We start from the raw sequence: 14,007 nt of genomic DNA on the forward strand, positions 1-14,007 counted from the left end.
GCCACCAAAAGGTGCATGCTGGCTGCATCCAAATCACCAGGCAGTCATCTATTATCATAAAGCTGGGCTTCTGCATTCTTAGGCATGGAACAAAGGTTTGTGAAGCCTTAAACCAGCCAACATTATGTAACAGAGAGAGGATGGCAGTGAAATCCTGCCTTTTGGGTGTATCTTTGTTAAGGTGAAAATTGGAAGGTTGTCAGATGGTCTTTCCAGAGGAGTTCATATTGCTGGGGGTTATAGGATAGGTTTGAATAAAGCACCAGAGAGTGTATGCCTTTACATTGGAAGGCTCAGAGTTCTTCCCTAGCCCAAGAATTCCTATAGTTACCACAGAACCTTGACAATTCAAGGTGGGAGGAACAGTTACCTTTTGAGCTCTGAAATCATCTCTGTGACTGTTCATAAAACAGTCCCTGTGAGGCTGAATTCCTGATGCTGGTTTTCAAAACAAAGAAAATTAATCTTTGAAGAACAGGGCTGTGGAATGCTGAACTGGAATCACAGATAAGGTGGGAATATCTCTTCTGTGTAACCATTTATTGTGCTTATAACTGAGAATTATCTGAAGTAGAGAGCAGTTTGTTCTCTAAGAATGGTATTTTGGGGGAGTTAGCTCTCAGTTCTTTTGGAAAGTCAAAGGGGAGTTGAATACCCATCTCTTTAGACCATTAATCACTCACGCAGACTAAAAAGGGTCTTTAAAAAAATTAGTCAGAAGTAGTAGGGAAAAAAATCTCTCTTCTGTAAAAAATTAACACTTCAGGGTTTTTGCTTAAATTATTCTAGTCTTATAATGCTGTAACTATCACATGATTTTATAGCTAGAATTAGCAAATCACTGTAGATCTAATTTCATCATTCAGAAATAAATTAATGAAGAAAGTGTTGACTTTGGTAGGGATTTAGTCCTGGAAAATTAGCAGTCACTTTTCTGGGCTTTACTAGTCAATACCCACAAGAATTTAATAAAACTCTTGCATAGATTATGAAATAAGTAACAGGGAAAGACCAAATGAATGATGATTAAGGCAGAGCTTCTCTTTACAAATCTTGATTGAACAAATTTTTCAAAGTCAGGTTTCTCATCAGAGGATTGAAGTCAGGATATAGGGTTAAATTATTCACGAGTGAGTACAGATCTTCCTCCTTTTTCTTCTTTCTCACTAACCTTTACAGTCCAGTTTTATGTTGTTCTGCTTTATTAATACCCTGGTGCTTTGCCCCTCCCAATAGGATGTCTCTATAAGATCTTTACATGCCAAAATCTCAACCTGCTGCTCTCTTCATGCATTTACTTAGTTTTAACATTCAGCACTCAATCCCCTTTGGAGACTGAGTTGCTGCAGCAGTTGTTAAATATTTTATGTGCAGTACAATACAAAAGCTACCAAAAGAGGGCAACATATGAGCCAACAATAAGAAATGCATCCTGACAAGTTTACAGTTGTGTATTTGTGACAACCTCCTCCCCTTTTTTTTAATAAAGAAATTTTAGCAGAGCTGGTCAGTAAATAGAATTTCCAACCTATGGGAAATTCCATCACTTGGGAAAAAAGAGAAGGTGGTGAAGTTTTCAGGGACTGAAAATTCCAAGAAAATATATTTGGCATGGTGGAAGTGTTCCATAAGTGTCAAATCATTCTCACACTAGAAAGCCCAAAAGTTATAATGACATTAAAATATTCAATTTAGTAGGAGAAATGTTAAACATATGAATGCTATATAAAGTTCAAAACAAGATTAAACAAAACAAGGAACTACTTATATGTTTTTATTCTATGGAAAACAATAATTTAAATATAATTTACTGTAAATAATATTTTAATTTGTCTCCATTAAAAATGTTGTCAAAATGAGTATGGTCTCGAAAAGGCAAGCTGATTAAGATGAAGTTGTATTTCCTTGGAGAATGTTTCCTCTGAACATGGTTATCTTCATGAAACGCCTGAGAGAATTTCAAAATACTCTTAATAACTCTGCAAGGGACTAAGGTAAATTGGCTGCATCCCAGAACTGTCCCCAGTGCTCTGTTTGTGAAGTGAGACAATGCCAAGTGCCCAAACACCAGGCGTGTGAGCTCTGGAGCTACTATACCCTGGACAACACTGAATGTGCACTCATTGCCAAACAGTTTATTATAAACAAAGGGTTTTTTAAACTATTCAATAGCACTCCAAGGAATTAGACAGTCTTGAACACATGCCAGCATGGCAATGGGTACAATAATCAAATATAATCTACCTCACTTAGGGTAAATATTTGGCTACAAATGTATTGAGAGCTCTTTAATTTTTTGTACGCTTCTGTGATGAGAAGCAGAGGAAAGGCAGTGGCGATACAGGGACTGGAGGGTGATTTTTTTCTTCTCTTATCAGCTGCACAGATAGGCTAGCTGCCAGTCAAATTAAAAACCTCACTGGAGGAAATGAATGGAGACCTGTAGGTGTAGAAATCTGCTGTTTATACAGCTGCCTCAAGTTCTGCTAATGATCAACCAGAATCAGCCACATCTTCATGGAGATGTATAAAATTCTGTGGCAGTGTTCAGGAGGCTGGCTACAGAAATCAGGGCATCCTCAGAATACTTTTTTTCCCTTTTTAATTTTTTTTTTTTTTGTCTCTTTATTCAAAATGAACTTCTGCTTCCTGCCTGCCTCTGTTATGGCTTAGAATGCTGGAGTATGTCTGGAAAGGAAAGAGGGGCAGATCTATGATCTAATTGAAGGGCAACGAAATATTTGCAAAGTTTGGAAGTACTCACCCATTTTGAAGACAGGATGTTCTGCTTGCAGGAGCAATACCTTATCTTCTCTCATTTACCCACGTCCTGCTTTTGCATCTGTATTTCTGCGGATCCCAAAAGAAAAGATTTATTCTTCCTAGTCAGAAACAAGCAGAGCTTTCTGTCTGGAGGGTTTCTGTACTGTCTGATCTATCTCATGAACAACAACTTCATGTTGTTCACCTGATGAAAGGCTGCAGAATCACAGGGTATCCACTGAGATGTTCAGTACAGGAATGACAGCAGTGCATACTGTCTGTGTGACTGGATTGAGTGTATTGACTCTGATCACAAGGTTTTCAGACAGCTTCTGTATTCTGGATATGCAGGAAGATATTTATACTCCTCTGCTTACCCTTCACTTTTTGTACTGCTCATCTATTCTTGATTAACGTCTTGATACTCTCTGGCAGGAAATGATGCTACTTTTGGGACACAAACAAGGAACAGAATGGAATGTAACACAAATATTTTAATGGCATTGAGAGGTGTGCTTCATTATCTGGTTGTGTTTATCTGTAGAGAAAAAAGGTAACTTGCATCCCTAAATAGCCTTGCCTCATGGGTATAAACCTACATGTCTGATTGCCATCTAATATCGACACTTTACCCAGGAGCCCAGCGACTGGTGTTTACTCAGAAAAGAATTGGCCCATGCACACAGACACACTGATTCTCACAAATGGTTCTGTGTATGCCTTGGCTTCTTGACTTCTGCCAAATTCAAGCCTAAATTCTAGGAAGCAACAATAACACTAACAGGAATCACGTCAGACTTGAAAGTGATTGCTTTAGCTCTGTGGACACAGAATGGACTTCTTTTTCTTCCTCAGAAGTGATTTTTAAACATGCCTTGGCTTCTCTGAACCAGCATAGTTTCACCCTGCCAGTCAGGTTACGAAGACGAAGCTGTTACCCCCTTTTGCAGATGTGGTATGTGAGCCTAGTTACATCACATTTTGGGGCAGATGGATCTCTGAAGGAAGCTCTGCTATCCAATCGTGCTTTCTGCCCCTTGCTATTGATTCTTGTGGTTAGTCTGTTTCTGATTTTATTTTTCTGTGTAGTTTAAGGGCAAGTCTGTGGTTTGCCCCATGTGCCCAAACGAGGCAGTAAGGGTGCAGAAGACTGCCTGAAAATAAATAAATCAGAAACAGATAGACTAATTTCAAGGATAAATGCCAAGGGATGGAGAACACACAGCATCCTCATGATCAGATATGCCTGGCCTGTTGGAGGAGGGATGGATGTTTCACTATGTGATGCAACCCTGCACCACATTGGAGAAGAGAGCCAGAGCATCCTGTTCCTTCCCTGGCTGAGCAAAACCCTCTCGTGTGGCTTGCCCACATGGCATGTCCCAGCATGAAGAGAAACAGCTCCCCTGAGGTAAGGGTGGGGAGGAGCAAGGCTGGGAAATCAGAGGCTGCTCTTGCCTCCCCAGTGCCTGCTCCAATAGCCAGTAGGCTAAGCTGACACGAGGAAGGATGTAATCTGCTCCTGGTTGTTTCATGCTCAGGGCACATTACTTCCTTCCACGGAATAAGAAGATAGTCATGGATGTCATCGTGACTCACGGTCTCCTGGGGCAGCATGGCTCTGTGCCATGCCTATAATCAGATGACCCGGGGGGTGAATTAGGAAGGCTTTTGATGTCATTCTCTGAGTGCTGCACCACAGGAGACAAAGACTTCTTAACGTAACATCAGGCTGTATCTTAAACATAACCATGAAACTAACTTTGACTTGCCAGCAGCTGGTACAGACAGTGGCCTCCCTACACTGCTCTGGCACTTAGCATAAGAAATGTCATTATGTGGGTGGATTAGGCAGAACCTGTCAAAGTTGTGTGCGTGTTCTTTGGCTGTGTTTCCCTCCCCAGGCTAATAATGCTGAAGAGATGGGGAGTGGGTTGACACATTTTCTGGCATGTGTCATGTAACCCAGTGAAGTGGAGGACATGCCAATCACAAGACTTTTGTGCTTTAGTAAGGCGCAGGCAGCAGGGACACGTTGCAGTGGCTATAGCAGCCTGAATCCTCTCTGGATTCACACCCTCAGCACCTTCATCGTGGTTACAGCTTCCCCAGGGTTCTCTGACACACCCACAGGTATGTTTGGAGGAAAAGGTAAGGAGATGTATCCAGGCAGATATTGTTTAAGCTCATGTTACCTACAGACCCTGGAGCTCTTTGCAACTTGACTGACATGATTTCCATAAGAACCACTGAATTTAGCACAGGGGGAAATATTAATTGCCTATTTTGCAGTGTGCAGAAATGCTCTATAACAGTTCAGCAGAGGATACAAAGAATAACCATGCCTGATAAGAAGAGATTTTTAGGATAGAAGATTCTAAAGAAAGATAAACAGAGACTGGTGAAATTTAGGACACAGTCACTGTTTCTGGTTCCCTAAACAAGAGTGAGGGGTGTTGGTATAAATATTGGGGTGAGAGAATTCCCACAGTCTAGCACAATCTCAAGGTACATCATCCTCAGGAGAAGACAGAAGAACAGTGCATTCGGTCTCACAGAGAAGTCTGGTTTTGAACAGCTGCTTACTTAACACCCATGCTGAGGAGATGAAGTTTACTCCCTGGGCTGAGGCAATATGCCAGGTTGGTTCCTCACAAATCACCATCAGAGAAACAGAAGATGGAATGAGCATGCATGCCCTGTATGACAGAAATGCCATCTTCTGTCTCTGCCTGTGTGTTGCAAGCTATGTTTGGTTGTTGGGAAAAGATGTATCAGCTCAGATGCCGACTGCACACCCCAAAACACACAGGCTATTGGTCTGATGGGACTTGTAGCAGGCACAGCACCCAATCCACTGGTAAGAGTTACTGCATTATTTTCCTTGAAGCTCCTAATATTAAAAAAAACCAAAACAACAACAACAACAACAAAAAAAGAGTAGAGCCAGTAGCTTCTGTGAGTAACTACAGCTGAACAACAACTACTACTCTGTTGCAGCATCTGTAGTATCTCAGGTCAAGGACTGCCATGCCCAGGTGCCATGTTGTCATTCCATGTAAAAGTGAAGAGCAGTAGCTGCATAAGTGGTAGAAATATAACCTGGCAAGCACCGAGGAGATATTCTCTATGAAGGAGAACTGCATGATGACCCCACAGGATGGGAGTGGTACCTCCTCCTTTCACTTGCTGGTGTTGAGTCACAGTGGGGGATTGTATTAAGGGGATAACAGAAAGTGTCCCTTGGCTGTACCTCCTGCAAACACATCATTGGTGTGACACAGGTGCTGCCCTGTGTCACACACAGCTTGTCACCAGTTAGTCACTTGGGGACAGAAGCCTGAGGGACTGCAATGGCATGCTCTGAGGCATGCTCTGAGGGATGTCCTGTGCTGATTATGCCATGGGGAGGAAGAGATAGAGGATACTGATGACTCTGATGACTCTGACAATTTTATCTTGCTTGTACTGCAAGAGCACTTGTGTGAAGTTGGGAAAACCTGCATCAACGCAATGCCTGACACTGAGTTTGTATTGTCCCATGACCAGTGTGACCCTGCTCAGATTGCCAGATAACGTCACATCTCCAGTTGTGTAACACCGCCATGCTCTCTAGATCCCAGGTCTTTAAAAAACATTATTGAGCTGACTGTTTGTACCCTGTGGTGGGAATTCAAATATTGTTTATCAGTGGAAATGTTAACTATGTGTTCTTTGTTGGGAGTAAGGCAACCTGATTTCTCATACGTCTGTGTATTGAAAGTAGAAACTCAGTGGAGAGAGAAAATGTGTGCCAGCAGGGAAAAAGGAAGAGCTTTCATCTATGAGTGAGTACACAACGTGCAGGGTACAAAACAGTGTTTTGGTAGATATCAGTGTTTTGCAATTCAAGGATCACATGACTGAAAAAAAAAATTCCACTTCTGCCATGGTATTTTTCATTTACAAACAAATAAAAATTAAGTTAAACTCTGTTCATTTATTGCTTTTATTTCTCCCCGCCTTGTTTGTTTCCCTATTTTCTTGTATGGTAATGTGTATGATGTTTGGTTCCTCGTTTGCTTTTATTTGAAATAATTTTGCATGTAATTTTCTGAACTCTTGCAGAGCAGAGAGTCTAGTAAATGTGTATGTTTATGCACCTTTGTGCATGTACAAAGAATGATGGATACTTAATAAAATGCACATCACAGCAATCCTTTCATGCTTAAGATCCCCAAACAGAAATTGTGAGTATTCAAATAAAACAGAACTCATCCAAAATGTACATATTTAGCTTAGATAATAGCAGTCCCTAGATATGTGCCTCTTTCTGCAGTTGGAAATCTGTCAGTTGAACAAAGAGCAGGATATAGTGTGAATCAGGCTGTCCTAAAAGCTTTATGTGATAGACACACTTTATGGAGTTAGTTCCATTTCTCTCACATTTCAAAAGCAGACTCAGAGCCCAGTTATCATGAGGACAAACTGCACAAAATCATTTTTTTGTAGTCAAGGACTGCAATATTTTTAAAAGTCAGAATACATATTAAAAGAACAGTTTGTCCCATGGCTTATGGTTCAGCTGTGAAAAGTTTCTTCTTGATCTATCTGAAAAATTGTTCCTGAAAAGTCATGCTGCATAAGGGTGTTTTTGCTATTTTTTCAGGGAGAAAAAAATATAAATGAGCTGTAAAGCTCATGTTGTTCTGAACTCTTTCTCTCCTCTTTCACCAATGAGTTCATCAAACAAAATTCCACAAGAAACAAATGTTATTATGAGATTAGCAGAATGAACGCCAGAGTTCAGATACTAAACATTTTTTTAAAAAAACAGTGAGCTTAATGACATGAAGGAAATTGTAGTTTAAACATCAAGGTCAATTATTTCGTTAAATATTATTTAAAAGTTCCTTGCCTTGAAACAAAACCAGAGCTATCTTTTCCTCAAAAATGCAAACAGATTATACTGCCCCGTTTGTCAGCTTCACTAGATAACTTCTATTTGATCTTCAAATGAAAACAGTTTCTATTTCAGATTTATACAACGGGCTGCCTCTAAAAAGAAAAAAAGATCTTAAGGTTGGACTGCTGTTTACTTTCCCTTCTAATCCTGTGAGAAGATTTGCATAAGAAAAGCAAGTAGATTTGAGTCTAGCTTTTGCTGTCTACATCGAAAGCATAAGCATCAGTCAGCCCTCTCTATTTATTCAGACAGAAAACGATTGTTTTGTAAGTCAGGTGAGTAGAAAATCTTTCAGTAAGTTCAGCTGGGTTCTTCTAAAAGTAACAAGGACTACTTATTAAGACTAAGTGGTGTTTAATAAAATAATTATAATAGTCAAACACAGAGAGGTTAAAACCAACCCCCCCCCCCCCCCCAGTTGCATGTCTGTTTCCTCATACCGTATACTTGATTTAAAACAACATCCAGAATTGGTATTTCCAGGATCTTGCAAAGCAGCCCTTTGTATTTGCAGATAGCCTTCTCTCAATTCCTAACAGCATCAGTGTCACAGGGGACTTTGGTGAGCAGGGCAGTGCTGGGTAGTGGTGGGAGCTCTGGGTCTCAGGACTGAGCAAGTGCCCCCAGCTCCTGCATGACCCCCCGAGCAAACCAGTTCATCCTCTGTAGAATGGGAACAGGGACTCATACCGACAAGAGTGCCATGGAGCAGAGTAGTTTAGTGTGTGCAATGTACTTGATTTTTTTTTTTTTTTTTTTTTTTTTTTTTTTTTTTTTTGTGTGTGTGTGTGTAGAGAAAGGCAAATTATTATTTTTAGGAAGAGTATTAGAAGGGATATATTTCGGATCATGGAGTCAAGTTCCTTGCTGTGGGTGGTAACCACATCTCAGAAGCTGGTTCTCAAACCAGTCAAATTCCATCTTCCAGGTGCTTTGATTCCTTCCTGACTGCGGAAGGCCTTTCTGGGTCCTCACCACTCTGGTGGAGTGAAGGTGCTTTTCTTTTTCCATCTTGAATCCCTTCCTGGACAGTTTGTTCCAATTCTTTCTCATATTTTATTTGGGAGAAGGGGAGTGAAACTGTCTCACAATATTTAAATTCATTTGAATTTTTCTCTGAGCCCCAGACACCTGGTGGAAAGACGCCAGCAATGCTGTAGGCTGGTTCGATGTACCAATAAAAATAAAATTAAATTAAAAAAACCCCCCAACCCTCGTGTAAGAAAAGCGTCATTCTTAGAAAGCCTCCAGCGTTCCAGCCAGAGCACAAATAGCTGCTTATTTAGGGCTCTTCTCGGGTAAATGGACAGTCCCGGGCCAAAGGGCCCGCAGCTCTTGTGGTCTCGCCAGCCCAGACCCCCCCGGCGGGGAACACACAGGGGAGAGGGGAAGGAACGAGCACGGAGAGGGAACCATCCTCAAACCGCGGCTGAAACTTCGCCTGAGGAGGGCCGACGCTCCGCTGGGTCGAGCCAAGACGGAGAAACCCCGGCGGGACTGAGGTCCCGGCCCGGGCTCGGCCCCGCGCCCCCCGCCCGCCCCGCCGGGTCAGCCCCGGCCCGGGCTGCGCCGCCCGGAGGAGGCAGCGGGGCCCGGCGGGGAGGGACATCGCCGTTCTGTCCCTTGGCTCGGGTTTTCCCCTGCCCCGGTGAACAAGCGCCTGTGTTGGAGCCGCGCTCCCCAGGGCTGGGGGTGATTTTTCGTTTTCTGGTTGTGACCTTTCTCCCCCCGCAGGCCCGGCCCCGCAGCGCGGCCCCGAGGGCGGCCCCGGGAGAGCCTCGGCCACCGAGAGGAGCAGCTTGTGGGGCTGGAACGGGGCGAGCGGGCGGGTTCGGGAACCTTGGCCGGGCTGTGGGACAGAGGCAGGTTCGTGTCCCTCGGCGACCCCTGTCCCTGCCCCCCGCTGGTGAGGGCAGTGAGTGCCCCCCGTGGAAACGCCGTGTGAGAGCAGATTCCGCCGGCACGGGGGCACGGGCTGGGGCCAGGGCCGGCTGTGCCATCGGGAAATACCCCCAGCCCGGATCCAAGAGCTTCCAGGCCATGGCTACGGCCCCACAGTGGAGCAAACAGCCCGTCCCCATCCCCCCCTCGACAACCACAGAGCCCGCAGCCTCCAAGCCCAGTACGGCTGAAGCAGCAACCACCGAACACCCTCGAAAAGACCCTGCCGGACTTCTAAAACCCCAAAGAAAACCGAACACCAAGGTGGGAGCCCACCAAGGAGCCCCCCGAGCCGGGGCCGAGCGGTCCGGCCGCCCGCGCAGGGACAGCGCTGCCACAGCCCCGGGCTGGCCGCGGGGGGCCGGGGGATCGCCCCCACCCTCCAACGCCGGCTGCCGGCTCATAATTCCTACGAATACAACCGCATTCCCCCAGGGATAACGGGGCCGGGATGGGGTTTAGCCGCCGAGGGCGACCGCAGAGAAACCACAGGGCAGCGGGCGCAGGTGGAGGGCAGAGCGCGCTGCCGCCGCCGCCGCAGAATCGCGGGGGTCGGGGCGCCTCGCACAGCGACACGGGCGGTAAAAGAGCCTCTCCCGGGGACTCCGAGAGCCGAGAGAGGAGCCGGGGAAAAGAAAAGGGGCTTTTCCCGGGAGGCGGGAGCGGCCCGGCCGTGCGGGACCAGCCCCCGGGGCGCCCCCTCCGCCCCCGCGCAGCTCCGCGGGACCCGCGGGGTTGACACGGGCGGGCGCGCCCGGCGGCTCGTACCGAGCAGGAGCTTTCCGGGAACGGGCTACTGACAGCGCCCAGAGCAGCAGGGGGAGGCTGGGGATGAAATCAAAGGCTAAAGAAACAGTGCGATTTTGGGAGCGGGACCAAATCCTAACGTGTTACATAAAAGCCACGGGCGGTTCTTATCAGCGAGCCCGGCCTGAAGAGGAACAATCCCCAGGACCGGCTCCAAAACAACCCTGTTAAAGGAACAATTGTGAAATGCCAACTTCCCACCAGAGTATGAACAGCAGGAGCCGGGCATGTCCCGTCTATAACCGGGCTCTGACAAGCGACAGAGAGAGGAGGGGACGGAGGGGGATCCTCTCTTGACAAGATTTATCAAGAAACATTTAACTGGGCTTTAATCATATTAGCAAGAGCCCAATTAGGGCTGAGAGCGAAGCGAGGCTGGGGAGAGGAGGAGGAGCAAGCGATGGAGTCACTCGAGGATAAAGTCCTTTCATCAGGCTGCGCTTTCGGCAAACAGAGGAGTGCGAATAATCAGTGCCCTTCACTGGGGGGACGGGGGAGGGAGCGGCTGGGGAATGTGTGTAAAGGATCATTAAGGCCAGGCAGAAGGGGTTTTTTGTTGTTGTTGTTTTTAATCATTACGGCTATTAAGGTGGTGTCTGCGGGCTCCCTCGGGCGCTGCTCTCACAGACGGGGCAGGAGAGGAGCGAAGGGGTTCGGAGGCACCTGCTGCACTGCGACGGCCTGATCTGCCTGTGCGGATGGGTCTCTCCTTCCCGGAGCAGAGAGGGGCTCCGTCCCTCCCACCGCACCTCACATCACCTCGGGTGAATTTCCTTAAAAGCCCTTTTCCCGGGTCTCGTCTCCCCGATGTGGAGCTCTTTCCCGGCGCATCCCACCCCCCAGAGCGGCTCCCCGGGGGTAGCGCGGCTCCTCAGAGCCCCCAGCCCGGTGCCCGGGGCTCGAGGGAAGCCCCGAGGGAAGCCCGGCTCAGGGCAGAGAGCAGACAATGTCCTCCCGGGGTTCAGGCTCTCCGCCTTTCGCCTGGGCAGCCTGCCCTGTCCTCAGGGACCCGCTCGCTCCAGCTGGAGGGGATGGGGTGGGCGGGCGGCAAAGAAATAAAGAAAAACTGAAGATGACAGGTGGGAGCAAAGGAAGAGGCTGTGGATAAGCCCATGGATCCCCCTCCCCGGGTTACGCCACCTCGGGGACGCGGCGGGGGGAGCGCGGCAGCGGCCGTGACCCTGCCCGGGGCTGTGAGACACGGCCGGCACTGCCGCAGCTGCCCCCAGTTCCTGCCCGCGGCCGGGAGAGGGGAGATAGGGCTGGTGGGCAACGAGGCACCTTTCGCCCAAGAGGAGCCGGATCTTTGCGCCGCGGGGCAGAGGATGCTTTTTCTTTTTTTTTTTTTTTTAACAGGACAGGGCTGGGGTGGTGTTTGCCGTTCGCACCGACGAGCATCCCCGCTGTCGGGAGCCATCCATCTGCCCAGCGCCTGGAGCGGAGGGGCTTTCTCCCCTCACGGCCCCTCCGCCTGCTCCCCGCGCCCCGGGCCGCCTGCTCGGGGCTCCCCCCGCCCCCCCGTGCCCTCAGCGTGACCGTGCCCCCACCGCACCTTCCCTGTCCCACGCTTACCTTTCCGGCCCGGCCGCCGAGGGGCTGCCCCCCCCGCTCCCGCCCCCCGCCCCGTCTCCGCCATCCCCGCCGCAGGGGTGTCGCACGCCGCCGCGCCGGCACAGCCTCGGCTCTCGCCTTGCGCGCACTCGGCTGGCGCTGGCAGCCCCGCCGGGTTCACGCGAGGACAGCGGCGGCTCCGCGGCGCGGCTCGTCTGGCTGCCAACGCCGCGGCGAGGCTGACGCTGCCGCGGCCGGGGGTGACTCACGGCGGCCGCCGCCGGGTAGCGGATCCGACGGCGGAGCGGGAGCATCCCGGGCCCGCTCCTCGCCCCCTTCCCCGGCACCGCCTGCCGCCCGTCGCACCCCTGCCCCCTCCCCGACCCCCTCCGGTCCTGCCGGGTGGAATAAACGCCGGGGTTCCCGGCAAATATTCACCCCGCCGACACAGAGCGGGAGGCGCCCCCCTCCCGGCCGCAGCCCTGTCGGAGGCGGGCCGGGGTCCGTCCCGCGGCCGGCGGCGCTCCCGGCGGCACCGGCCCCCAACGTAAGTGACCGTCGGGGCCGGGAGGGGGTGGCCGTGCCCCTCGCCCGGGGGGCTGCGCTCCGGCGCCGGGGCCGCAGCGGGCGGGGGGGCCGGGCCGGGCCGACCCCCGGCCTTGTGTCCCGAGCGACCCCCGGCCCGGTGCCCCGCCTGTCCCCGAGGCGCGCCCGGCGTGTGCCCGCGGCACGGCCGCACACGGACGGAGGCGAGCACAGACCCTGAGGCGGGCGGGGAGGGGACGCGGGGCACAGGCCGGGACAGGCACTCGGAGTCCGAGTGTCGGGCAGCGTCGGGGTCATCACCGCTGTGCTTTGCCCCGCTCGGCAAACACAGCGGGGTTTTGCTGCCCGCGGTTTCCATGGAGCCCTCCTGGCACGTCCCAGCACAAACGTATGGCGGGTGTCTGTCTTCATGGCGAGCCGGCAGCGGGTCTCCCACTTTCTCAGAGCTCCCAGGTGGGCTGTTTTCAGATCACTGCGTAGCTCGGCACCAGCAGTGCTTTGAAAAACATGCTTCCTGCATGACATCCCTGTTTCAAAACAGAAATGTGAAGCAAAGCTGTAGCCAACACACATCTTTCAGTCCGAGCTGTCAGCTGGATGCACAGTTTTAAAAGCAGTGACTCCCTGAGATGAAGAAATTATTAAAAGCTCATTTATTAAGAAGCTCAAGCCACAAAGGTAGTGGTAATGAGTGCTGCATACGCTGCACACACACTCAAGTTTTGCATGTAGGATGAAGGAATGAAGTCGGGCCTGTACTTAAGAATACTCTAAAGCTACTTGTCAGAAATATGCTAAAATGATAAGCCATGGATTTAGTGATATGGATTATGCTGTCAGTCCTTTAACCTTAAGTTCATTTTTAAGTCCAAATTTCAGTCCTTCGAGAAAAGATAGGAGGAGGAGGAGGAGGAGGAGGAGGAGGAGGAAGAGACTATTAAAATTGAAATGCTGACATTGCTAACCATGGCAGTGTGAATTCACTACTACAATAAGACCTCAGCTAGCAGCCTAATTCCAGAGAGGTGATGTTATCCAGTAATAATGTAATCACTTTGTTGGCTGTAAGATAGGAAACTGGGAATTACTTTATTTTATTGATATTTTTTTGCCAAAATATAAAATATAAATTAAAATAAAATCCATAAGATGCCAGGATTGAGGATCGGGAGCTACCTTTGCTATTTAAAATAATAAACCAAAGTTCTTCATGGACATTTTTCACTTCAGTGCAGTTTTACAAAAGCATCCTTAAAAAGGGACAGCTAGTGAGAATGCAAGCTTTCAGGCTAGGAATTGGAAGGCAGAAAGGCCCAAGGGTGTAACATTGCTAAAAGTTTTCAGAGAGGTCCCTAAAGCACAATGTTTGCTTCACAAAGTAGTTTTCTCCTGGGTAATCACCAAATGAGTTTGCATTGATTTGCAACTGCGAATTTAAAGGGAAAAAAGGGACA

At 48.8% G+C, this 14,007-nt stretch overlaps 1 long non-coding RNA gene across 1 annotated transcript in view; it reads right to left on the bottom strand.

Annotated features, from left to right (window-relative positions):
• The window catches only part of LOC310910802, a 49,757-nt gene extending 37,694 nt beyond the window's left edge, over positions 1-12,063 (bottom strand). The window contains exons 1-2 of the long non-coding RNA XR_014590401.1: positions 12,029-12,063; positions 2,765-2,850 (exon numbers count right to left, since the gene is read on the bottom strand). This is a non-coding gene — a long non-coding RNA (uncharacterized lncRNA). The remainder of the gene's footprint in view (positions 1-2,764; positions 2,851-12,028) is intronic.
• Between the last annotated feature and the right edge of the window lie 1,944 nt (positions 12,064-14,007).

The sequence above is a fragment of the Zosterops lateralis genome (assembly GCF_965231275.1).
Source record: "Zosterops lateralis genome assembly, chromosome: 6".
In the NCBI taxonomy this organism is placed as follows: Eukaryota; Metazoa; Chordata; class Aves; order Passeriformes; family Zosteropidae; genus Zosterops; species Zosterops lateralis.